General features: G+C 42.3%; 1 long non-coding RNA gene across 1 annotated transcript; it reads left to right on the forward strand.

The window, feature by feature from the left end:
* Positions 1–18522: 18522 nt before the first annotated feature.
* LOC147651051 (uncharacterized) lies at positions 18523–24426 on the forward strand. Its single transcript, XR_015274973.1, has 3 exons — positions 18523–18609; positions 19897–20027; positions 23041–24426. It is a non-coding gene; the product is annotated as an uncharacterized LOC147651051 (long non-coding RNA).
* The last annotated feature ends 468 nt before the right edge of the window (positions 24427–24894 follow it).

Raw genomic sequence — 24894 nt, forward strand, 5'->3', positions numbered from 1 at the left:
GCTGTAGGGAGCTGGTTCCTATTTTTCTCTCTGGTGGAATGCTTGTTTTCCCATTTACAAATAAAAGGAATGATGTTTGGCTCTCTTGTGGACAGCTGGAACGTGCCACCTGGAGAATTTAAGAGATAAGCACTTCCCCTTCACTTATTTTCTGTCATAATTTTATTTTTTCTGTTCCCTGGAGTTCTCTTCCTCCCTTCCTCATTCCAAAAGCTCACATTCTTTTTTTTTTCTTTTTTTTTTTCTTTCCTTTATATTTTTTAAATGGAAAGAATGGAGCAAATTCCAAATTTTCACTGTGCTATAACGTGAATTTTTCTTTTCCTGTTTCACTGTAATTTTGGTGAAATTTCCTTCACACTCAATGTTTTAAAAGTGAGCACTTTGAGAAGCACCTTGGTGAAGCTGCCAGCCCTCCCCATGCACAGCTGCCTGTGTTGACCAGAACATTTAAATGATGTATTTTGGCATGGTCCAAAGACTCCCTAGAGCCCTGACCCAGAATTTTTGTGTTTTCTGAAACCAGGATGGCCAAGGAAGGCATCATCCTTCAGCTCCACAGGAAGGATGAAAAGTTCACCTTGTCTTGTTCTGAATCCTTCCTGCCAAAACCTCTGCTCTCAGTGTGAGTGTGCAGGAGAAAATTATCTTTATTAACAAAACTGCAATGTCAAATCAATGTTTATTTTCCCCATTGAAACAGATTTTCCCATCCCAAGGAGATGAACCATCCCATTGTGGTGTGCCCATGGTGTCTTCTGGAAGTGGTTTTTAGTCCAGTGCATTCTCTCTAAATTTCAGTTTAATTCTAAAATTTCAGTTTAATTTCACCCTGATCTTGAGGATAATAAAGATGATACATGTTAATTATGCACATTAAAAAGTAACGTGTCTTTCTTTAATTAGTTAAGTGATCAGAAGCAGAAATATAAAAATACACAGTCTATATTTACCAAGCAGCTTTTCTTAGAAAAAAGCCAAAAAAAAAAACCCCACAAGCTGATGTTGAAAGACATCCAACACAAATTAATTTATTTCCATGAAATAATTTTACTTGTAAATCCACTGCTATTGCTTCGTTTTCAGATTTATTTCCTGGCCACTTATTTCTCCTTGATTAAAATATATCCTGATTAATGCTGAACTGAAAAGGCTTTGACTGTTCAAGAACTGACATTGCAATGAGTTTTCCAACTTGCAAAATCGCCTGGAGGAGATCTGCTCCTTCACATTTGTGTTTTTCCCACCCTTGGCAGCCTGATTAGAATATCCAGACACATCTTTCCTCATGCACAAGCTCTCCTGCTCACTTCAAAAAAAGCTCAAAACAAAACAAATATTAGAGTGATTATGCATCAAGGTGCACAAACCAGAAATCTGTATGTGTCGTGCAAGAGCACGGGCAATGTGTGCTCTGCTTCTCCCACTGAAGAATTCCCTGCCAAAATCCATGCCCCTCATCTTCCAAGCTCAGCTTTGCCTGGTGAAGCAGACAGGATCACCTGGAGTGCATCAGCTTGGAGCATGGGAGGGGATTAAAAACCCCACAGCCTCTGGATTTCAGAATTTCCTGATATATAGAATGCTATTCAGCAGGGAATTTCTATATAGAAATTGTCAAGGAAGCAATGCTAACGCTCTTTATTGAAGAAATGTGTGAGTAAATAAATACAAACTCCATCCAGAACATAAATTAGGGATCAATTATACCATTTATTGGGTGCTACTCAGATTTAACTCATTGGATTTAATCTCTGCTGTGCTGGATGTCAGACAGGTCCTAAACAGTGTGTGTCTTTCAGAGAATAAATGATTTATTTAGAAGAAGATGTTTGGGAATGTTTCTCTTGGCAATCCTGCTGTGTTTTGAACCAATATGTTCAATTATCTGCAGCCCCTTCCTGTTCTGGGGAAAGGTTTTTAATTCCCCTTGCTGGTTCTGTTCTTAAGAAGAGGCATTATGCCCCAATAAGAGTATTAAGACAAAGGAGATTTACAACATTTCTAATTATTGAACTTTACTAAAGAATAAAGCAGCAGGAAATAATTTCCTAATAACTGGCTTTCAACAGCTCTGCATTAAAACTTAATGAGGTGATCCTTTACCTGAAACCACTCAGTTTTGCTTTAGATCAGAATAATCCTGAATTGAAACTGGATCCCACCAGCAGCTCCTGCCTCCCCTGATCTTTTTAGGAGGCACTGGTTTGGGGATTATTTGGGGAAAGTTGTTGTTTTGGGTAGAAGGACATAAATGGATGGAATTCATGGAGCTCTGATAGAAAACATCACCTGAGAATCTGCACCTTTGTATTCAAGTATCACAGTGTTGTTTAAATCTGTTTATCTGAACCAGGCTCTTAAGGAAAATTCACTTTGCTCTGATTTTGCTGTCCCTGGCAGTGAATGCAGCCAAATTTCCACCATGGGAGGGAATTTTGGGGAGCCTGGGCAGGGCTGTGTGGGGGGGAATGGCTTTGGACATCCAAAATTGACCCCTCAGTTCCAAGAGCTGGAGTGAGCTCAATGCCCACCTTTGTCTTGTGCAAATTCCTGAGTTATATTGGTGCTTTTTTGTTTTGTTGTGATTATTTTTATTATTATTACTACTACTTTTATTACTATTATTATTATTTTGAGGGTTTTTTTGGCATTTTGTGTGGTGTAGTTTTTTGTTTGTTTAGTTTTTAAAGGTCACTTAACTCACCTGGTTAATCATTTCCCCAAGGAAATGCAAATTTGAGCGCAGTGGGAACATATTCTGGGTGTCTCAGCCTGGAGAAGCAAATCTCTTCTCATTGCCTGAGTGGGGGAAAATTTGTTTGGCTGCAGAGTGCATGAGGGAAAGGTGTGAAAAGCAGGAAAAACTGGGAATTTCATTATTATAAATGAGGTGATCTTGAGTTTTGTTACCTCAGATGCCTATTTTGCAAGTTAATATTGAGAACTGAAAACAAAAAGTGACATTCTGAGAAGAAAAAGTGACCAAGAATTGAAGGGATGTTATCCCAGAGAGTGTCAGCAGTGAAATTTGCCTGTGATGTGATGATTTGAGCTGTTTGGGAAACTTTTCACTAATTTATTCACAGAATTATTCATTTATAACCAGAGAGATGTCTCGTTGCAGTTGCAGAGTTACCTGTAAAAATAGGGATCACACAATAAGAGGCAGGAAATGGCTTTGAAATGGCTGGGATTATTCCATGAACTGGGATTAAAAATCATGGTGTTGAGGCAGTCCTGCCTAGTGGGTGACACACTGGGATATTGGTGTCTAAGGATAAGCCAGTGCCTGTTTGTAAAGAAAAATATTCTTACTCAAAAAATAATTTGAAAACGGTTTTAAGAAAGTTAAGGGTTGGAAAATAAGGGCCTAATATTTTAATTTTAATTTTAGTTTTAATTTTAGTTTAAATTTTAATTTTAAAATTTAATTTTAAATTTAAATTTTAATTTTTATTTTAAATTTAAATTTAAAATTTTAATTTTAATTTTAAATTTTAATTTTAAATTTTAATTTTACTTTTAATAGCAAAAGGTTAGGGACATGAGTAGTGGCTTAGGGTGCCTTTTCCATCCCCAGGGCATCCTGAGGGGTCTGGCTGTGCTGTTGGAGGGTGCTGAGTGCCGGACCTGCTGGAAATGCTCTAATTCTGGCAGTCAGTGAGCAGCTCTGGGTGATACCCCAGTGTCAGCAGAGTGAAAGTTAACTTGCTTCGTTCCAGGCATAAATAAATGAATTATTAATACATAAATAGGCTGGAACTGAATGTTTCAACAAATCTGTTTTCCTGGGGAATTACCTGGCACTGAAGGGTTGCTCTTCTTTGCTGCTGCTTTCTGTGCCCCAGTCAGTGGGAGGGTGAAGGGTGGTTTGGACCTCAACCTTTCAGTCCTTTTCCTCTCCCCATCAGCAGAGGAGTGTCAGCCTCGAGGTTAATGCAGCTACTGCTCCTTCTTGCAGGAAAACATCTCTGAAAAAGCAGTTAATTCCCTCCTATCCATTATTTTGTTGAGTTGTGGGGGAGAGCCTGCTTTGAGGGACAGACCTGCACCTTGAGGGCATCTCCTCCTCTCCCAGAAAGGGGCTCAGTGTCTCTTTAATTCATCCCCCTCAAATGAAATTGCCAGATGAACATTTCCACTGAAATCCGCGGAGGAGCACAGAAGGATATGAGCAAGGTGGATTTCAGTAGGATTTACAAAACTGAGTAGGAGCTCTCTACCTCTAATTTTTATTTTTTTTTCAAAAAAGTAATTCTAGATCTAATCTAAATGTTGGCTCACCCATGACGTGGGAGAGCTGGAGTGAGCTCCTCCTGCTGTCTCAGTGTGTGCCCACCAGCATCTCCTCACCTTCCAAAGAGGCTCCCTGGCTCTTCTCTCCTGTGAAAACCCTTCCTCTTTGCATGAACCTCGCAGCTCCTGATCACAGAGAGCCTCAGGGACCAGGACACTCTTTTGACAGACTCTGGCTTCATTAGGGATTTTGTCTCATTCAGGACTTTTGGATTGGGTTCTTTTTCCCTTGAATTGAAGATTAACGAGAGGGAGGCAGTTTTCTCTTATTCGATCTCAGTGTTTTATTTTTTCCTTATCAGCATTACAAGGTACAAGGAGCTGTGTGCACTATGATAGAAAAGGGTAAAATGGCTAACAAAGATCCTCTTCAAGGTCTTTTATATGTCCATTTACCCAATTAACAGATGCCAACTAAATTATTTTTCTTAGTGACCCAACACCTGTGCGCTGCCCTGCGGTATTTTTTACCCAATCACTTACTGCTACCCAAAAACCTCTAGGAGAAGAACAAGAAGAAGAAAGGAGAAGGACAAGAGACAACACCCTAAATCCTCCATCTTGTCTCCTGTTCTCTAAACTACTTTTTCACCCAGTGATTTAAGAAACTTCCTAATCTACACACTTACACTTTTCCTATCTAACTTTAACATTTGTTTTCATGTATCACCATGAAAACATGCTCATGAATTTCATCTTATACGAAATTCAGTGTTTCTTTGAATCCTAGAACTAAGTATTAGAAACAAGGGCACACATTCTGTATCTCAGGCTCCAACAGGATTTGATTTTTTTATCCTCTGGGTGCTGGAAATTTCCTTTGCAGGGCTGTGGGCAGGAGGGTACTGATATTTCATTTTCCCTTCCTCGTGCTTGGCTCCATGGATCTGTGTCAGTGAAGTGTCTTTCCTCAAAGGCAAAGGTGACCCAGCAGCAGCCAAGAACTTGAGTGGATTTTGCCTCCATTTCAGCTGTTTTTTGGGGATGAATGCCTCACAAAGAGCATCTGATGATCTCTTGATAACCAAAGCTGTTGATGAGCTGTGCTTGGCTGGAGAAGTTGCTGCTGCCTGGTTGGATAAGCACTGCTTTCAGTCTGGAGGGGACTAGAGCTAAAAGAGGCAATTAAATGATAATTAAGAAACATTACCTGTCTGGGTGTTATCTGCCTGGCTTGCTTCCAGAAAAGTACAGTTCCTGTGGGTGCATTTGCTGTGTACAGAACCACCTTCTGGGCACTACTCATGCAACAAAAACTGGGGCATGCAGACAGGAAAAGAGGCAAAAGGGTGGATGTTTGCCCCATAATAATTCTGAAGCGTGTTCCAAGTCCCTGTAGGACAGTTTGTAAGTATTTAGGAGCTGTTTTGTCAGCAGCACCTGTAATTCATGGATATTCTGTAGTTGTTGCTGCCAGCAGAATGAGAAGTCCCTGTTCCATGGGAGCTGGACACCATAAAAACCTTATTTTTAAATAAAAAGGAGCTGATTTTCCATGGGCCTCAGCTCCCACAGGTGCTGAGGGGGCAGAGGTGCCTGGAGGGATTGGTTCCAGTGTCTCCCAGTTTGTTTTGGCACACATGGAGCTCCTGCTCTGACCTTCTCTCCAGTCCTCACCATCACCACCTGCAGCACCACCCACTGCTGCTTCCAGTGCCCAAAAGACTCAAAATAAATGGCAGCACATCCTCAGTGCACTTTCTTTCACTGCCCTGGTAGGGTGACTCAAAAACACCCCCCAAAACAGTCAAACACCTTTAAAAATCAACACCCATCAGCCAGAACTGAACAAAGCACTGCGGGATCTCTGCTGTGGCTGCTCTTTTCCCTTGGGAAGACTCGATGGCACATGTCTGCACAGCTTCCATCCACAAAAAACAGGCTTTTTTCCACCAAGTGTGACGTTTTCTCGGCCCATTTGTTTCTCTGAGTGCACGCATCACTCCTGGCTGGGAAATGATTTCCCCCCCCAGAGCAATTCTCTCCAACAAACCTGAGCTTCTCACCAGGAACAAGTTCCTTCTGGAGACTGGTTTTTACTGGGCACCTTTTTAAATGGGTTGAAATCACCGCTGATTCTCACAAAAGTTCCCTCCTTGGCCTTTTGCAGGTGAGGCTCCCATGGCTGGGGCAGAGATTGGTGCTGGTCACAGGGCACTGGGGCTGCTGCTGGCATTTAAACATGGAAACAAACCCCCTGTATCCAAATATCACCTTTGAAGATCCTAGTTTGGATCTTTTTAAAGTCAAATGATAGCTTTTAAAGCTCCCTATCCTCCCAAAAACCGGTGCTTTTGGGGTAGAGTTGCTGTAGAGGAAAGCGAAATATGAGCCAGAAAATGGACAGGAAAAAGACCTTCAGGAAGGATTAGCCTCACAACTAATTTTGTCCTTCAGATACTTTCTTCTTCATTTTCATTTCCAATTAATAATTATGAATAAAGAGCTTTTCCTCTTGCCTACTGTACTAAACCATGCTCTGGATAATATATTTGTAGCCTGCTGCTTTGACTCCTTTTTTTTTTTTTTTGGAGATACATGCTTCTGTTGCTTGGAAAAATCTTCCTCTCCTGTATATGTTCATTTTACATGTTTTATATCTTCGGTCTGAAGTGTCCTTTGATCATCACAAACCTGTTTGAACCCATCTGGGCAGTGAACATCTGGTTCAGAGCTGATCCTGTTCCAGAAGATTCTGCACTGGCCCCACAGTATCATCCAGAACCGAGTTTATTCTTTATTTCAATTATCAGGCTCTACACAAGCAGGCACTCAGCACATATTAAATGAGGAAATCACAAACCAGACTGTGATTCACCTTTCTCAAGCCCCAAATTTATCTTCCCTCTTAGTCAGCCTCTCCTAAAATGTGTTATCACTTGGACAGAGCAGCGAGAGGCTCCTGCCCTTTGTAGGGTTAATGGGCTCTGCTATTATCTGTGGATAACATCAATAATTAGCAAGGATAGAAGCACATACACATAATACATATATATCAAATACATATATATATTACATAGATGTAAGCACTGCACAAAGGATGACTTGGATTTTTAAATATTCGAGTGTGGAGCGAGGGAGAGAACCAAGAAAATGACAAGTATCTCAGTGTTTGTGCTCACTAGAGAAAAAAATAAATTCCTCATTATTCCTGTCTCTCCTGTGGGGCAGAGCTAATGAAAACTGCATCCCCTCACCAGCAGCCCCAGAAGGAGAGTTCCTGAAGATGTAATTTCTTGGAGTTCATGTCAGAGTCTGAGGTTCTTGGAAGATTGTTTTCCCTTGCAGCAAAGCTTTTGGGAGTGATTCATCCAATCAAGGTATTTTCTGAATCCATGGAGGCAGGTGCAGCTGAAGGCAAAGTCACTTTGGTGTGTATTTACAGGTTTCCTGTTACAAATGCGCTCAGGGTTTGTGTTCATCCATCCTCGCCTCTGGAACAGAAACATCCCAGCCCTGGCACTGCCCCTGTGCAATTTGCACACTCTGGAGACGATAACAACGCGGAGAGCTCAGAATCTTGATGGGATCAGCTCTGATCCAGTCCTGACACCACAGCCCCGTGATGGATGGCTCAAGGAGCAGGCAGAAAATGCCTTGTCCGGTGCTGTTAGCGCGAGCCATCTCCTCGGTGCTGCTTCCAGCCCTGACAGAGCAGGGCCTTTGAAACACATCCCCACTGGCCCTGGGGCAGTGTCCTGCTTGGGAGCCTTTGGTGGGTTTGTTTGTGCAGATTGTGGGTGTGCTGTGTGACCTGCCACATCCCATCAGCCTGAGCCCCGCGGAGCTGCTGCAGTGATGGTAATGGCTTGGGAAGGTGCAGGGATGGGAACACCACTGCAGGGAAATGTTCTGTGCTCAGCGTTGCAGCAGATAGGCTGTGCTGTGCTTCAGACAGCATTCACAGCTGATGGCTTTGGTGCTGCCTTGGTTGCAGAAGTGGTTGAAGAATTGCCCGAGTCTGGAAAAGCGTTTATCCTGAAAGGTTGGCTTCAAGGTCTGGAGAAAAGGGCTGGGGCAGAAATCAGCTTCATTCTAGCTGTGGTTTGTGATTCCTGAATAGGATGGGAGGAGCTCCCTAATGATCTGAACAGTGGCATCAGAAGCCAGTGCAAGGAAGGAGGAAGGTGTTTTCCTCTGTATGAAGTTTCAACTCCAATTTCTGTCGTGCTCCCCCGACAAAATGTGCCAGCGTGGTGCCAGGAGGCACAACTGAAAGCTCAGCAAGTTCTTTTCTCTTTTGTGCTTGGTAGTACAGAGGAAAAATAATCCCAAATTAAGAGCTGTGCTGTAGACAACAAGGGGAATAAGATGCCTTATCAGCAGCTGTCCAGAGGAGCGATAAGGGAGATGTGCATTTCCTCAGCTGAATTCCTGATGTGGCTGTGGCTGCCAGCCCTGCTCAAGGGCAGGGCACTGGGACGAGCAGGTCCTGCACTGTCACAGAGCGTGGACGTGCTGGCAGGGGAGCATCACTGCCACAATCAGCAAAGGGCTGCAGAAAACCAGACCCTGGTCCCAAAGAGAAGGAAAAGCAGTGCCTGTAGGATGTGTTGTTTGACATACAGAGCGTCCAAAACCTCTGGGATGCATCACACGCCACCTGTTGCACTCAAATTCTTTCCTGGTGCTCTGTGTGGCATCTCCTCTCCTCTAACAAACCCCGTGGGTCTGGGTAAGGTGAAAAAAACACCTTGCTGGACAGGCAGAGGGGCTGATTGGGTTGTCTTCCTCCCTTAGAAAGCAACATAGAGGACAAACTGATGTAGAAATTGTGGAGCTTCTGCAGAAGAAGGAAGATTTTGTTTTTTCCAACAGGATTAGAGGAGGTGGTTTAGTGTCTGAGGGACACAGGCCATGAACTGCTGGTATTTGTTTCATTCACATGCATGTTTAAGGTTTATTCACTGCTAGCCAGGCTCCTTCTATGGTTTGGCAGTGCAGATGTGCTGTAGGACTCAGAAGAGCCACATGGGACAGGAGCCTGTGTGTTCTGTGTCGTAGGGAAGTATTTTGGCCACATCTCCCCTCTCAGGTGCTGGGGCTGCTGAAGCACAACTCAAACCCCTGCAGTGCCTCATGTTCCAAGCCCAGCACTTCCCTCTGCAAAGCTGGGCCATTGCACCATGGCAGAAACAGCCCCACAGTTAACAGCAAATCTCAATAAGGTTCCCTCTTCCCTGCCCCCTTTCCCAAAATCTCCAACTGCTGCAACAGAGCAATCCAGGATTTCTGTAGGTTTAAACACCCGAGGCTCTCCTCCTGCTGCTCCTTCAGGTGAGGGAGAGATGGGCAGTGTTCCTTTCTTCTTGTATGAGATGTCACAAGAGCCACGACAGTGTGGAAAGCAGGAAATCGAACACACAACCTGGAAATAATTGGAGCCCTCAATTATTTCAGCCATAAATTGAAATGGAGTGGCTGCAAGCTGCACTTGGTTATTTTTAGATTGCTTTGATGGTTTGATGATTTAAAGTCCCATCACTGCCTCCAGTATTTATCCCAACAATCTCTTTTAAATTTGATCAGAGGCTGTACAATCCTCCAGAGTTTGTTCTTGTGTTATTTAGGAGTTGGCTGGCGAGGCAAGAGGCTGCCCATATTTCAGTGTTCAGCAGAGGTGTGTGAAATGCAGAGAGGAATTTTGGATGAGTCCCTCCCTGATTCCTCACTTTCACCTGTTCAGGGGGTACCTGTGAGAGCAGGACACCTTCAGTGAGGGGACAGTAAAAGCTGTAGGGCTGCTTTGGCTACAGGCAGAGTCTAAGGCTGAAAGAAGAAGGAATAAATGGGGAAAAGTAGGGAAGGAAAACCCATCAGAGCTTGGGAGAACTCCTGAAGTTATAAAAAGGTGTGCCAGACCTTCATGGCAATGTCAGGGTTCCTCTCTGGGATGTTCTGAGGAGGACAGCAGTGATTTATAAACCTGTATATTCAGATGAACAGTATATAAAAAATAGCTTAGTGTTTCCAGCTCTCATTGTTAATGACCTGAGAACCAGCCCTTCAAATCTTCTTAAAATTATAAAATTGTAACTTGCCAAGTTAAAGCAGAGGACTTTTTGCCTGGTCCTTGCTTGGCTCTCCTGAAGGGAAGAGGCACATGAGGTTTTTTTTGTACTGAGTGGATCAGGAATTGCAGGCACAGGCATTCGCTGCAGCTCACTGTAAATAAATCCAGAATCTCTCGGTTTGTTTCTCTCAAGTTCTCTTCATTCACCCAGTAGAACCTAAAATCATTGTGGGGACTGACTGAGTTTCAGGGCTGACTTTAATTTAATAAACTTAATTTTGTAAAAGAGAAAACAGGGAAGTCTTGCTGCTGGTGGGAGCTTTGGGTTCTTGTTTGACCAGAGGACCAGGCTGTCATGAATGGTGTTTGTTATTGATGAGGAATCAGTGCACAGGACTTGTTTTTACACAAGCCAATGTGAAATCATTTTTCAGTTCATCATTAAATTCATTATTATTCATTCTCAGGATTCATTATTAAATTTTCCTGTGTATGTATGAAACCCAGCAGGGCTATACTATTTGTGAACTCCACCAACAGATTTTCTTTGATTTGTTTTATTGTTGTTGTTTCGTTTGGAACTCGATGATCTTTGAGGTTCCTTCCAAACCATTCTGAGACTCCATGAAAACCCCATAAAATCATTTACTCCCACAGTTATTCTGCTAGAAATAACCACCAAGTTTATGATATTTTTCCTGTTTCAAAACCATCACAGACAGCTCCTTTTTTCCAAGGCTGCCATCCTGGGCTCAATCTGGCAGAGTCAAGCTACCAATACTCCAAAATTCCCATTTTTGTCATTAATACCTGCTGAAGCAGCTGGGGAGCAGCTGTTCCAATTTTTCCTTTATGTATTTTATGGCCACTAAGCAGTTGACTTGTGCCCTGTGCTTGATTGGGGACTGATTTGTATTTCACTGCTTTGGAGTAGCTGGAAAATGTACAAGAGAAGATTTGTGCTGGGCCAGTGAGAAAATCCAGTGAAATAAATATTTAAGGAAGCATTTCCCAGATGAGTTTAATGCTGGATTTTACATAGGCTGGAAAACTAGGAAAATATCCAAGACCAGAGGGGATTGTTTATGTTCCAAGTGTAAGTTCAGGTATGCTAATGTCTGTATGAGCAGTAGGATTTGTTAAAAAACGATGGAAGAGAATTTTTTGTTTTTTGCTTTAAGCCTTTTGGCTGCAGAAGTTTAGGATTAGAGAGGGACAATGGTTCTGGCTCAATTATTAGTGTTCATGGAAGCAAGAATTGTGTTTTTTTAGAGATAACGAGTGGGAGCAGGTTGGTGAGGACAGATGTCCAGGTTTTAATACACTGAAAGATATTCAGAAGCAAGTTGGGGTTTGATTGAGAAAACCCAGAGGTGGAGAACATTTTCTTTTCATTTTCTCTTCCATTCCTTGTTGTGTTAAATCTGTTCAGCAGCACCCAGGAACTCCCAGAGCCTAATGACAAGAACATTCTTGGGTGGGTGCCTCGAGCAGAATTTGGTTCCAGCTTCATCAAGAGCCTTCCACACTCAAAGGTCTGCAGTAAAGGATGAAATGTGGCCTTCTGTTTTCTTTTTCACACTACATAAGAAGTTAATGTTGAATGAAGTAAGTTCTTTCCAGTTAAAGAGAAAAAAGGCAAAATGTAATGTAATTTTTTTTTTTTTTAATTGGAACATATATTTGATATAAATTATTTAAGTTTTTTTTTTTTTTTTTCTTCTCATTAAGCAACTTAGTTTGGATTTTATGTCTGAGGGGTTTTTCAGTTTTGGTGTTTAATGAAGGAAACAGACTATGACATCCTCCGGAAAGAAAAAAAAAAAGCTTTGCACTCTGCAACTTCATATATTCACAAATATAAAGGGTAAAAATGAAAAGGGTAAAAATACAGAATATGAAAAGGGTAAAAATATAGAATATGCGAGCTAAATGTTGCATGAGAAAAGCAAAGGATGGCTGTGCTGCCTAAAGGAGAGAACAGCTCCTTGCCCACCTTGTCCCATCCCCTCTCCACACAGCTCTGATACCTGCCCTGCAAACCTGACTGAGCCATGGTCTCCTTGCTCAGCTCCCTTCGAGCTGTGAGGAGGGAATGTCACCATTTCAGCATTTCAGCAGGTTATTGCTGGCGTTACCAGGCGCTGTTGGAGTTCATCAGGAGGCGAACGCGCTCCTCGCGCGCGGTGCCGGTGGAGCTGCGTGGAACGGGGCTGCGGGGTGTGGACATCATTTCCTGAACCTCACTGAACTTTCTGAACATCATTTCCTGAACCTCACTGAACTTTCTGAACATCATTTTGAAATTCTGAGAGAATTGCAAGCTCTCCAGGGCTGATTGTTCCCAAGGGAAAGTCTTTTGGGAGCTGTTCTATGTGGACATGATTTCTAAACCTGAGAGAATTTGAAGCTCTCAGGTGCTGATTGTTCCCAATGGAAAAGCTCTGGGAACTGTTCTTCTCAAGGACTATTGGTGTAAATAAAGGATTACTTTCCCAAAACAAGGCACAGATGTTCTGAGAGTGTTTTCTCTCTTGTCCCGCCAATGGGATGAGGGAGGTGCTGTTCCTTCTACCCACCAAGATAACCAGTGTCAGAACACCTTATAAAAGGGCTGAAAACCCAAAAATAAAGGTTTTTTGCCTCATGAGAAACCTCTGGTTGCTGTGTGTGATGGGAACCCTCGCTCTGTAGTTGGTGTCCTCTAACGACAGCGGGGTTCTGTTTGCTGCCAGGTCAGATGGAGCCGTGCAGGTCTCTGGTGCTGAGCCCACGCTTTGGGGGACACCAGGGGAGCGTCACCAAGAAACAGGCAGCAACTTGCAGCCCACCTTTGGCTCCTCTTGATTTTGTGTTTGGGATCTGTCCTGAAGCCTTGCTGTTCCAGACCTGGGCTCTGGGGTGGGCTTCTCACATGCAGCATGACTGGATGTCCATGGAGGTGAATTGTCCAGCTCATCAGGCCCAGCCTTTTGGGATGGGGTGGATTGAGCAGGGCTCTGCGGGCCGGGATACCAGCACAGACTGTGGGGAAAAGAAACAAAGCCCTGTGGAAAGAGAAAATGGAGACATAAAGCGACATGAGGAATAGAGAAACCCACTGTATCCTCTCTTGGATAACATCCCAGCTGGTCCCACAGACACCTCTTTAAAAAACACGTATTTATTTAAAGCTGCATAGTATTTGTCCTCCTCCACACAGAGCGGGCTAAAAATGTCCTTTAAATTGTGCCACGTGTAAGCGGAAAATGAGATTCATGACTACATGCCCTACATTTTGCATTCAGCTTGGTTTTCAATTGTATATTCTCTCCATTTTTAGTCCTTTCTGTTTAATTCCACACGAATGTTAGGCAGTAGTTCATAAATGTTAATTAAACTTTACTATTCACCGGTGGGGAATTATCCTTGTTTGATCGGCAGGGAGCACGAAGTGGAAACGGATGGGTATAACCTGTGTAGGTGGGGGACCAATAAACAGAATGCACTTTTCCTGGTGTTTTGGGGGCTTTGAATTAGCACTGCCAAGCCCAGGAGGACGTCAGGGATCTCTTTGCACGGCATCTGAGGTCTGTGTGACCACGGTCACATAAAATTGACCCCTGCAGAACAGCTTAGGTCGAGCTGCCTTTCCCAGCTGAAGCCCCAAATTGCTAATTCATTTTCCCTGCCTTGATGTGCTAATTTTGAGCACGTGGAGAGAGGGATGTCTAGCCCCGAGAAACACGCCAGGCAGCAGTTTTCTCTCCCCAAATATCAATCTGACCAGGCAGGAGGGGACAGTCAGCTCCGGAGGCTGCACAGGGACAGGAGGCACCGGCGTGCTCGGGAGCTCGTTGTGTCCTCGCAGCACCCAGGATTGCAGAGCAGCCACCCCTAACCCTCCCAACCCCACCTGCCTCCTCCAGCTCAGCCCCTGCAGCCTGCAGCCCCTCTTGTTACACCCTCAGGAGTGATGCCAGTCGAATTTTTCCTGTGTAAACACCCCAAAATGCAGTTTTGTCCATGCTGAATGCTGCTGGTTTGGATTTTCTCTTGCTCTGCCTTGAGGCAGTTGCTTCCCCCTTTATGAAGGCTTTGCCCAGCAGCGCTCTGCAGGCATTTCTGCCTCCAACAAACATTCCTTTCTGATGGGAATTTGCTTTTTGCTCCCACTTGGAGTCAAGAAAATGCATCCACATGCTTTGGAGTCACAGTGGTTTCCTTCTCTTTACCCAGTGCTGCTGCATCACTCCACAGCTCATTCAGCTACAGAAAATGAAAACTGACTTCTGCTAACTATGAGAGTCTTTTTTTTCTATGAAACGTGCTGCAGTCACACATCTTCCTCATCAAAGCCAGGCAGGGCTCATCAGTCAGCCAGAATGTAATATTTGGTTCCCAGGTTACAAGAAACCCTTCTGGGGTGGTGTTAGAGTCCAGCAGGGCAATATGATCCTCTCTCTTAGCCTTCTGAATATCCCTCTTTCTCAGAAGGTTTCTCATTGTTCCATTCCATCTTTGTTCCAAGCAGATGGTTTGCTCCTTTCACATATTCTGCATTCTTAGTTAAATTCTAATTATTGTCTCTCTCCCCAAATGCCTCATACTTCGTGTGCTGACAAGCACACATTTGTGTTATCCCAGGAGTGGTTTTAATTCTGTGTCTTCACAGGCAGTGTTCAGTCCAGGCTGTACAATTAAGGGTAGAAAAGATGTTGTGCAGAGGATAAAGCTGTGTCTGGACTTCCTGAAGTCACCGTGTTTGCAAAAACACCTGAAAAATCACAGCACTTCTGCTGCCCAACACCATCAGGGTTTTGCTACTAAAATAAGGACTGGATTTAAAAAAAAAACCACATAAATCCTGAGGCCTTGGAAGCTGATGAGTAGAGTTTCAGAAGGTCAGTGCTCAAGTGTTGATGGATTTTGTGAAATTCCGGCTTCTCACATCATGTGCTTTAATGAGGAGATTGGAGACTTTTGAAAAATGAAGGCCACAGAGTTCAGTCTCCTCCAGAAGCAGCAAAAAGAGCTGAATTAGGATGCTGAGGAGAGAACAGGCTTCAATGAAACAGGTCTGAAAAGCCACGTGTGTCTTGAAGGGCTGCACGGAGGGAGCGAGGCCAGGGAGCACCAGGGGAGAAAAAATCTGCATCCCCCTGAAAGGGAGACCAAGGAAATGCTCTCCAGGGGCTGGGAAATAGCACAGGACTGAAAGGACTTTGCCAGAGAAAATGAGGCAACGTCAGGGTGTGATTTACAACAAGTGGATGAGGAACAGACTGACCCAGTGCTGATAATTTGAGTTGTTCACAATGCTGTCCTGAAATACAACTGGCTTTATTTCCCAACAGAAGAGGCAGCAAAGGGGTTAAAATGAAAACCAATTTTCACAGGTTAAATCAAATCTAAATTTTCTTCAGCATGCTCCAGCTCATTTTCCAAGAAAGAGGTGAAACAGTGAAGAAAAAAGTTATTTTCTTCTCATGCTGGAGTGCTGAACGTGCAATCCTCAGGGGACTGAGCACCAGAGGAAAGGATAATTCAAGGGACCCAAGAGTTCTGGGAGCCTAAAGCTGTGTGTGGTGTCCATGCAAAGCATTTGGACATCACCTCGCTGGGGACCTGAGAATACTGGAAAATGTGCACTGATTTCAGAGCAAGAACTCAGAGAAATGTAAATATCCAGTGCTGTCAGTCAGCACTGACCCTCAGACTGGCCTTGTGTCCTCCTAGAGGAGCCAAATCCCAAATCCCTCTCCTGAGATTCCCTTGGAATGTGAGAACCTCGAGGGTTCATCTACATACTCTGCTTTCTTTGCCTATTTATTTGTTTTTATTTTATCAGCAGCTTAAAAGCTCTTCTTCAATTAATTCCATGTCAATTTGAAAGGCTTCCTCTGAAATATATATCCATATAAGAATGGAAGGTGATTCATTTCCAGGTGAAAATAAAGGATAAAATAATCATTTAATTGATTAAATTAAGTTCCCCCTGTTGGGAAAGGGGAATTTAATGCAGTGAGGCAGCTGTAAAATAATCATTACATGGTGCTCATTTGGTCTCACAGATCATTGGGTACCATTTAATTATTTGGATACTTTTGGAAAGAAATCTAAAATATCTACTATAATATAGAATATAAAAAAAAAAAAAAATAAAAAAAAAATCTATTTTTTTTTTTATTAGTGGGTAATTATGTCCAGAATGTTTGCAGAGCTTTTTTTTCCCTTTTATACCTTTTTGAGAAGCACAGGCAAAGCCCTTTGGAATGGCAGGAGGAACTTTGCCATGAGCTTAGCAGCCATGGAGAAGCTCTGACAATATCTGCTGCTGTTAATCCCGGGACATTTTGATATATTTGATGAGTGTGGGCCTGGAAATGAAGCTGTTTTCCATCAGGGATGGATGAGAAGTTCAGGTAACTCAGGTTTCAGGCTGGGTTTGTCACCACAGGCCCTGGGAGGAAACACCAGGTGCATTCCCTCACCTTTGGCACAGGACAATGGAGGTAAATAAATTCCATGTTTTCATGACTCAGCCGAGGAATTGACAGAAATCAGACTTTTAACATAAGTTAAACAATATACAGTGAGCAGCAATATTATTTAATGCTGAAAAATCATGATTATAACCATTTTTTGGGGGGGGAAATAACCATTTCAGAGCTCCTGTAGCAATGCTTGACAAGGTAAAGCTACATGGGATGATAACCAATTATCAGGACCAATTAAATCAGGAATAAAGCATGGAATTAGCTGAGTGTGGTCACTGAAAATCTGCACTGTGAGGGCAGGCTGAACTTTGCTGTTCCCTGACAGCAGCTCACGTGGATTTCCACCTTAATAAACCCAGAATTCACCACAGATGCAGGCAGACATGGAAATGCCTTTGAAAGTAATTGCTGCAGGAAAATTTCCAATATTACAGGAAATAAATGTATTGTATGTGCCAGGAGCTGACAGAGTCCAGAGCCATCCAGAAAAGAGATGGAAATAGCCTGAGACATGTCTGGGGTGCTGTGGGATCTGGGAGAACATGCCAAAGGAGCTGATTGAAGGAATCTGTCTATTAAATGACACTGAGGGAATAAAAACCCACTGGGTTTGTAGGGCATGGCTGGGACTGGACAGCAGAACCTTCAGCCCTGCAGGAATTCCCAAAGGGATTAGCTCAAATTAGGAGATTCTTAGAATCTTTTTTCTGTCTTTAGAAGCGTTTTGAGAGGAGAAATTGTCTTTGCAGGTTCTTGAGGAACCATCTGGGCTTTAATTTTTGTTTGGAGACCTACGAGAGAGCAGTGAATAACCCAACCCTCACTGAGCAGCTGCACCACAAGCACTTCCACCTCTGCATTTCAGTCAAAAAATAAAGTGTTTTTTTAAATTAGGAGTTAATTTTTTCAGCTGTTATGAGGTTCATCCTTAGCTTTGAAAACTTCTTTCATTCCAGGCTTAAAGAAGGCTTTGCATGTACAAAATGAGAATTTTTCTTTATCCTGACTCTGTTGGGCTAAACATGAACAAAACCACATTTTTCTTCTCCCTAAAATCCTTGCTTCCCTTAAATCAATATTGATTGATCAAACAGCTTTACTGTGTCAGCTTTATAAGCTTTCTGCTGAAGGGGATCACATATTAACAGTGGGATTTTGAGGAGCTGTTGTGTATAAACCAAACCCAGTTGTTATTTATTTAACTGATGCTGAGTTCTGCTCCTTGGTTTTCCAGCATCAAGGAAAACTGACTGAGAATGAATTTGAGTTCTTTAAATTTACCTAAATTGCCAGCTCTGGCAGCAGCTAATAATTCAAAGCTGCTGTAAATCAGTTATTTTAGGTTTTATTGATCTGCACCTGTAAGCAAGCATCCAGTTATTTGAGTTATTTCCCCAAATTGATTTCCAAGCTTTTCAATATTTTTTTGCTGGTTTGTTTTGTCAGTTCAATCCCTCAAAATTTTGGAATGAAGTTATCTATACCCACCTGGGAGAATGCTTTAGTTTTATTCATGTGCCTCTTGGTTTGTGGTGAGCAAAAGAGAGATAAACTGATTTAAATATAATTAGGGAATTTTGTTTGATTTTTGGCCAGAACAGAATGGATCCAATTTTGTTTTCAACCACTTCATTAGAATTTCTTTTCTCTGTGGTTCAACAGTGCTTTCTCACTTTCTCTTCTCAGTGTTCACACCTGGAGGTGATAACAGGATGACCAGCAAGAAGTTGTGTGCTGGACAAAGGGGTCACTTGGGCCAGTGAACCAAACATGGGCTGCCAAAACCCTAATCTAGGCATTGAGGAAAGATTTAATGAGGTAATTCGTGGCTTTGTTGTTCAGAGGAAATCTGGAGGAGAAACAGTTCTGATGCTGCAATTACCTTCCCTGGTTTCTGCTACCTGGGATAGGTTCAGTGAGAGTAAATGATGATTATCATTCATTTTTATGAGTGGGTAAATAATTATTATCACTCATTAGGATGAGTGTGTAAATGATGATTATCACTCATTATTGAGTGTGTAAATGATGATTATCACTCACTATTATGAGTGTGTAAATGATGCTTATCACTCATTATTATGGGTGTGTAAATAATGATTATCACTCATTATTATGGGTGTGTAAATGATGCTTATCACTCATTATTATGGGTGTGTAAATGATGATTAACACTCATTATTGAGTGTGTAAATGATTATTATCACTCATTATTATGAGTGTGTAAATGATTATTATCACTCATTATTATTGAGTGTGTAAATGATGCTTATCACTCATTATTATGGGTGTGTAAACAATGATTATCACTCATTATTATGAGGGTGTTAATGATGATTATCACTCATTATTGAGTGTGTAAATGATTATTATCACTCATTATTATGGGTGTGTAAATAATGATTATCACTCACTATTATGAGGTGTAAATGATGATTATCACTCACTATTATGAGGTGTTAATGATGATTATCACTCATTATTATGAGTGTGTAAATGATTATTATCACTCGTTATTATGAGTGTGTAAATAATGATTATCACTCATTATTATGGGTGTGTAAATAATGATTATCACTCATTATTATGAGTGTGTAAACAATGATTATCACTCATTATTATGAGGGTGTTAATGATGATTATCACTCATTATTGAGTGTGTAAATGATTATTATCACTCATTATTATGAGTGTGTAAATAATGATTATCACTCATTATTATGGGTGTGTAAATGATGATTATCACTCACTATTATGAGCTGTAAATGATGATTATCACTCATTATTATGAGTGTGTAAATGATTATTATCACTCATTATTATGGGTGTGTAAATAATGATTATCACTATTATGAGGGTGTTAATGATGATTATCACTCATTATTGAGTGTGTAAATGATGATTATCACTCATTATTATGGGTGCGTAAATGATGATTATCACTCATTATGATGGGTGTAAATGATGATTATCACTCATTTTTATGTGTGTAAATGATTATTATCACTATTATGAGTGTGTAAATGATTATTATCACTCATTACTATGAGTATGTAAATGATGATTATCACTCATTATTATGGGTGTGTAAATGATGATTTTCAGGGCTCTGGGGCTGCAGAGGCCTCCTGTTTAAGGCTGAGGATGGGTCCAAAGCTGGTGATGCTCAGTGCAGAAGCAGAAGGCACTGGCTGAAGGCTGAGTGACCTCTCCAGAAGGATGAGAAGCAATGGAAGGTGAGGGGTTGGTCCTTGTACAAACTGTGGCTATTCCAGTGGCCCTAAAAAGACTCTGCCTGTTTGCCCATAGTTCTGCAGCTGCTTGTGCCAGACCCCAAACATTTCTGTTCTGTGGGACAGGAATCAACCCAAGCTGTTCAGAACACAGAATTGTGAGATTCTCTGTGGCATCAGAGGAAAACTGCAGGATCCTGGTCAGTGTGTGCAGGGAGAAATCAGGGCTAGTAATGCCTGAGCTCTTACAGACTCATGGAGTGGATTAAGTTATTAAAGTTATTAAAATTCTTCAAGCCTGTCTCTGCTGGGATGAAGGAGATGCAGTCTTGCAGCGCTGGATGTGTTACAGAGCTGATTCTTGCACTTCCCAGCTGGGAAATCCTGCTGGCTGCAAAGGGAGCTGCTCTGATCCTTTGAGGGGGCTCAAAGTCCATCTCTGCAAAGGGAACTGAGCAGAGATTCCTCTGGAGAAATACATTTTCTGTAGATTCCTGTCTGATGCTCCTTTTTCAGCATGACCAAAATCGCTTTTTCAGGATATGACCTGGAGGATGCTCCTGTAGAAACCCTCTAAAAGTCTGAATTGTCTGCAGGGAGTTGCTTGGTACCCTCTGTAAAACGTGTTAAAAGTGACATAAATCCTGTCCTCCCTTCCATAAATTAGGAAAAGCACAGAAGATGGAGAGGAGTTGGCTGATGTGAATCTGTCAGCAGGGAAAGGACTTTCCCCTGCTCCCACAGCTTTAGCATCAGTGCAGGAAGGAGCTGGGTGCATTTAGGAAGGAGCTGGGTGCATCTAGGAAGGAGCTGGATGGATCTGGGAAGGAGCTGGATGGATCTGGGAAGGAGCTGGGTGGATTTAGGAAGGAGCTGGATGGATTTGGGAAGGAGCTGGGTGGATTTAGGAAGGAGCTGGATGGATCTAGGAAGGAGCTGGATGGATCTAGGAAGGAGCTGGGTGGATTTAGGAAGGAGCTGGATGGATTTGGGAAGGAGCTGGGTGGATTTAGGAAGGAGCTGGATGGATCTAGGAAGGAGCTGGATGGATCTAGGAAGGAGCTGGGTGGATTTAGGAAGGAGCTGGATGGATTTGGGAAGGAGCTGGATGGATTTAGGAAGGAGCTTGGTGGATTTAGGAAGGAGCTGGATGGATTTAGGAAGGAGCTGGGTGCATTTAGGAAGGAGCTGGATGGATCTAGGAAGGAGCTGGATGGATTTAGGAAGGAGCTGGGTGGATTTAGGAAGGAGCTGGATGGATTTAGGAAGGAGCTGGGTGCATTTAGGAAGGAGCTGGATGGATCTAGGAAGGAGCTGGATGGATTTAGGAAGGAGCTGGGTGGATTTAGGAAGGAGCTGGATGGATTTAGGAAGGAGCTGGGTGTTCTCTTTGGGCACTGCCACACTGCCCTCTCTCCTGCCAGCCCCACCACCTTTGGGAAACCACCTCAAGAATGAAATTAAGCCCAAACATCCGATCTGGCACAACCCTGCAATAGAGATTTATCACCAGGATGGCTTTTATTCACTGGCTCAGAAAGGGATCCACTGGAAGAACCACTTTTAGCATTTTTATCTCTGCCCTTTTGAGGGGAGCTGTGTGCTTAGCAGCATTCCCCAGCGCTGCTGTCTCTGTAGCTGGGCCAGGCACGCACAGCAGCTCCATGTAGCTCCAGGTTGTTTTCTGGGGTCACAGAAGAAGGACATGGATCTATTTGAAGATGAGAACTTAACACTTTCCCAGCTCCTCTGGAAGGACTAAACCAGCCCTTAAAAGGGGAAGGCTGGGATTACATTTAATTAGTGTTAATCATCGGTGAATATTATGCTCTGAGATCTAAAGGCTGCTCTTACACGGAGGAAGTTAAAGAAAGTGAAGTGATTTATGAAGAATAACGTCTGCATTAGCAGTTTGATGTTATAACTCAAGCAATCCATCAGATTTTACTTTGGTCCATTTATTTTGTACTTGCCTTGCCCAAGGCCTTGTTTCTCATTGCAATAAAAGGTCAACTCCCAGCACTGAGCTAAGCAAGAGCAGTGCAGAAGAGAGTTCAAAGACAAGGTAACACACAAACCAGAGGAATCCAGACAAGAGTTGGTATTTAAAATGCATTTATTTGAAATATAAATACATATAAAATCAATACTTAGGGATAAATCTGTCCTGGCTTTTAAAGTCATCTGCCTTCAGCATGGATTTGGTGTGTCATTTTGGGGACAGCAGCCGGTTTGGAAGCCACGTGTGCACGTCAGTGTCAGCTCTGTCAGGTGTCACAGATTCTCCTGAGTCCTGAGAGGCTGCAAGAATCCTCTGTGAGCCCAAAAACCCTTCCTGAAGCTGGAGCAGGGGGCAGTGGTGGCATCAGCCTTTCACAGTGTCCTGTGCCCACCCTGGGTCACTGCAGCTGTCTGCACGTGAGCTCTGCCCAAAATGAGACAGCGGGACTGGAAAAGGCAGAGTTTGTGTGCACAGCTGGACCATGCAGCAACCCCAGGTTTTGTAGATGTCAGGAAAATTAATCCCCAAACTCCAGAGGTTTATATCCAAAAAGGAGACACGGGAGTCCTTTTACATTATTCAGAAAAAGGGAGAGGCCATGGGGCATTCCCCTGGGGTCTCTCAAATTTTTTTGGTGGACGCAGCCTCCTTTTTATCCTGATTTCCCTCTCTCTTTCCCCATTGCCTGAGGTATTTGAGAGGTACAGACTTTGCAGAATGCCTGATACTTACAATTCTCCTCTAATGTATAACCCTCCCTCTTCATTTTTAATTCCTATAGAATTTATGGGTTTTCCCCATTGTTTTTTTCATCTCTCAACATCTAATTTCAATTACCAGAAAATCTACAGTTTGTTTGTAAAGGCAAATATGGTTTTTTTTTCCATTCATTAATCAGTGGAATCCTTCCCATTATTTTATATCTCTCAATGCTAGTTTTATCTACCAGCAGACCCACAGCTTCTTTGTAAAGATAAATCTGTCATTTCTCTCCTAAATTATTGTTGCTACCAGGTGAGACTGAGCCTGAATGGAAGGAAGATTCAGATAAGGCTGAAGAGGAAGAGAATGTGGAGGAAGAGGTGGAGAATGTGTTTTATTTCTCACTGGAGCCGTGTGTGGCCACCAGGACAAGCTGTGGCTGCAGTTTCTGGACACGGCCAAACACGAGGGAGAATGAAAGGTTGTGTCACCTTTGCTTGATCTGCAAGTGATTTTGTGCCAAATCAAATCAGAACCTCACCACAGCAGCAAAAACTCCTGTCCACCTGTTGGTGAAGCTGCATCTTCCCAATCAATGTCTTTGCAGAGGCAGTTTTTGTTTTTGTTTGCTTGTGTTTTGTTTTTTTTTTTAAAATGATAAATTTTAAATAAAAAAATTAAATTTTAATTAAACTATAATAAAATAATAATATTAACAAGAAGTTATAGATATTAAACTAATATAGAAATTATAATTATGATTTAAATAATAATTAATTTAATTAAAAAAAATTAATTTTCTCTCTTCTGTTGGTGGGATGTCAGTGCCAGAGCAGGGCAGGGCAGAGAGGTCAGGAGGAAAGAAGTGTTGTCAAGTCTGGTTTTGCTGGAGCTGCCAGGCTGCTCCTCCTGTGTGCTGAGTGCCCAGCCCTGGCTGTCCCAGAGTGTCCCCTCAAAGTGGCACATGCCACTTTCTTCACGTCTCCTTGGGCTGGTGGGAAACTGCAGAGCCCTTCCCTGGCAGCCTTCAAGGGTTCAAACCAGGGCATATTTAGACATCAAAGGAAAAAAAAAACCAAAAAAGACAATAAAAAGGAAAAGGCTGCCTCTGGATTTCAGCTGCCTGGAGAATGGCTCTCCTCATCACCCTGCCTCACTTCCATGTGGCTTTAGATTTGCTGTTTCAACTCTAAATACATCAAGCACTTGAACCTGGAGATGTGTGGTGAGCATTTAACAACACAAATCTATGAATTAAGTTGCAATTTAATGCATATTGACGTGTCAGTCCTTTATTTTGAGTTATCCAGCTCTTGGTTTCTAAACCAAGAGTTTCTTCTTGGCTGCTGTCTAAATATTAAATATATCTTTATCTAAATATAAACCACACAACTTCTTGGCTTTATTATTTAATCCATTATACAGATAAAATCCTCAGCTGACAGAATCAGAGAGAGAAACTGAAATTAGCTGATCAATGAAAGGGGTTAAGCTGAGAAAAAACTGCTGTGGAGCTCACAGGAGAACATGAAAAGTGTCAAAAGAGGAATTCAGGGTGTTCATTGACAAATGAAATAATTAACAATAAAAAACTTGGTGGATATTTCTGTGCATAAAGGGCTTGGATTGACATTCTACAGTTCTCTCATTTGCATATTAAGGCATAATTGCTGCTGCTGATCAGTTATGTTTTGTTAAATTTTGGATGAATAACAGTACTAAAAATATACTGATTTCACCCACTTTTAAGTGTTTCAAGTTGTTCAGTTTTGGAAAGCAACATCCCACCAAGAGAACTGGATCTGTACAGAGGGGGTTTTAATTGACCAATATTGAAAAGCTGAATGAAAACACACAACATTTAGGCTAGGAATTACTTATCTGAATATTTTCCAGGTCAATACAAAGCAAAATCAGGAGCTTATCTTATTTGAGGTAAGAGGAGGCTTTTGTAAGTGGCAGTCCTAGGCAATAGCTGGCCTCACTTTGGGAAATGCTCTGGGAATAGGGGATATACGGTAGTTTCAAATATTTGAAATATTTTCAAATATTTTTCAAATAAATATTCAAATATAGCAAAAACCACTGAAGAAGGAAGAAAATGCTGGAATAATCTCCTCTGGGATGAATTCCTGGAGCTCCTGTGGTGTCAGACCTGCCAGGTGG

Source organism: Cyanistes caeruleus, chromosome 11 (assembly GCF_971803275.1).
Source record: "Cyanistes caeruleus chromosome 11, bCyaCae1.hap1.1, whole genome shotgun sequence".
NCBI lineage: Eukaryota > Metazoa > Chordata > Aves > Passeriformes > Paridae > Cyanistes > Cyanistes caeruleus.